Raw genomic sequence first — 2950 nt, 5'->3', positions numbered from 1 at the left:
CCATTTGATCTAGCAATCCCATTAGTGGATGTTTACCCAAAGGACAAAAAGTCATTTTATCAGAAAGACACTTGTACTGGAATGTGTATTGCAGTACAATTCATAATTGCAAAGATATGGAATCAACCCAAGTGCCCATAGATTCATGAGTGGATTAATAAAATATGGTAAGTATATATGTATGTGTATGTATACATGGAGTACTACTTAGCCATAAAAGGAATGAAATGATGTCTTTTGCAATAACTTGGATGAAATTGGAGACCATTCTCCTAAGTAAAGTATCACAGGAATGGAAAAACAAACACCACATATACTCACTTATCAGCACTCATGTAGACAGATAGAAGTAAAACCCTACTGAAATCAAACAGGTCAGAGTAGGTAGGAGGGGACCAGTCAAATTATACCTAGTGGGTACAATGTACTCTATCTGGGTGATGGGCACACGCACACTTATAACTTTGACTGCAGCAGTATAAAATTAATCCATGTAACAAAAACATTTGCATCTCCATAATATTCTGAAATTTTTTTAAAATTTAAAAAACAGAAAGAAATAATCACATAAAACTTTCAAAGACTTGAGAAATAAATAAATACCTGATACAGGAAGATCTTAGGGCACCAAACAAATTCAGCCCAAATAAGACTACCCCAAGGCACCCAATAATCAAATGTTCCCAAGTCAAAGACAAAGAGAAGATCCTAAAAACTGTGAGAGAGGAGAAGCAAATAACATGAAGTAGCTCCAATTTGTCTGGTAATGATCTTCTTGACAGAAACCCCATTGGCCAGGAAGGAGTGGAATGACATTTTCTAAGAGGAGAGAGTTTCACAGACAAGGAAATGATGAGAAAATTCATCACCACCAGATGAATTCAGCAAGAGGATATAGCAATTATAAATACCTTGCATTAATTGCTAAAGAGAGTTCTTTAATCTGAAAAAAAAAAAGACAAACACCAATGTGCAAAAGAAAACTTTTCAAAGTATAAAATTATGTGGTAAAATTAAGTACATGGTCAAAGCCGGAATATCTATTGTTGAATTTGTGGTGTGCAATCCACTCATAACTCTAGTACAAAGCCCAACAGACAAATCTATCAGAAACAATAATAGCTACAGCAGTGCATGAAGAAGTAGGTAATTTAAATACATAGAAATTGAAACAACTGAGAGTCAAAGGGAGGGGTAAGGGATGGAGTAAAAGTATATAATATTTTGTGTTTTTGCCTTTGTCTCTGCTCTTTCATTTGTGTTCTAAGATAACTTGTCCTCTCTTTAAAATATCGTGTTACAGCCATAAAATGTTTCTTTGTGAGCCCCATGGTAACCACAGCACAAAAGTGTATAATAGATTCACTAAAAATAAAAAGAACAAATTAGAATGTACTACTAGAGATATTTTCCTAACTACAAGGGAACACAGTAAGAAAGGAAGAAAGGAAGAGAGGAGTCACAAAACAACCAGAAAGCAAGCAACAAAATGCCAATATTACATCCTTTCTTATCAGTAATAACACTAAATGCAAATAGTCTCAATTGTCCAATTAAGCAGCTTAGAATGGAGGAAGGGATTTTAACGAAGGACCCAAGTGTGCGCTACCTTTAAGAAACTGACTCCACCTACTAAGATACGTAGACTGAAGCTGAATGGGTGGAAAAAGGTATATCATGCAACTGGAAACCAAAAAGAAGCAGAAATGGCTATACTCATACTGGATAAAGTAGACTACAAATAGACTATAAAAACAGACAAGAAAGGTCATCTAATGATAAAGGGTCAATTTAGAAAGAGGATATAACAAATATTAATATCTACGCACCCAATCTTGGAGTTCTCATATATATAAAGCAAATATTAATAGACCTAAAGAGAGAGAGGTAGACTACAGTACAATAATAGTAGGGAACTTTAATACCTTACTCTCAGTGATGGACAGATCATCCAGGCAGAATATCAACAAAGAAATGTCAGAGTAAAACTGTGCACTAGATCTAATAGGCCTAACTGACATTTATAGAACATTTCACCCAACTGATGCAGAAAACATCCTTTTTATCGGCATGTGGAACATTTTCCAAGATAAATCATATCTTATAAGACTTATTTAAATAAATCTACCAAGCTGACCTTCCAAAAATCCAATTCCTCTTTGTTTTAAGCCAGTTATTTCAGGGAAATGTATTATGTTTGCCTGAAGAGTTTGTAAAATTTATGAAAAGGTAAGAAAGAGATTAATTTCAAATAAGGCTATCTAATCTTTACCTACCTGATTCTTTTCAAGATAGATTGGCTTTAAAAACCTTGTTAGCTTTAAATAGAAGAAATAATTGCTCTGGCATATATCAAGTACCATGTCCTATACCTCATTAGCATATCTCATAGTATGAATATGTGATAAAACTTTGAAGCCTACTTACAGAAGATTTCTTAAAAATTAACTAAGGCATTTTTTTAAAAGATAAACCAAAATATCACCTACATGGACTTGCAGTGGAGGAGATAACCTTTGTAGGGAGAGGAAACCACACAAAAAAAGGTAGACTAAAAAACAGTCCATGTGGAACAGATCCACAGAAAAATGTCATTCCACTTTTAAAATAACACTGACAATCCTGGGACATGACTTCCATTACTTACTGTCATAGAAACAGTTAGATGCTTTAGATGTAACAGAGTTAATGCAAGGATTCCTTGAGACCTGATAATTGCCTTAAAATCTTCCTTCAAGGTAGGAAGATTAAGAGTGGACTCTCTATATCTAGAACCTACTGACATTGTGGGTTTCTGTGGGAAATGGCCACTTAAAAGGCAGGATCCTGGCTCAGCTCCCATAGCTCAGTGGATAGGGCGCCAGCTACATACACTGAGGCAGGCAGGTTTGAACCTAGCCCAGGCCTGCAAAACAACAATGACAACTGCAACAAAAAATAGCCAGGCATT

The sequence above is a fragment of the Otolemur garnettii genome, unplaced genomic scaffold (genome assembly GCF_000181295.1).
Source record: "Otolemur garnettii isolate 467f Iridium unplaced genomic scaffold, OtoGar3 scaffold00225, whole genome shotgun sequence".
Classification (NCBI taxonomy): Eukaryota; Metazoa; Chordata; class Mammalia; order Primates; family Galagidae; genus Otolemur; species Otolemur garnettii.
Note: the sequence above shows the minus strand (reverse complement) of the source record.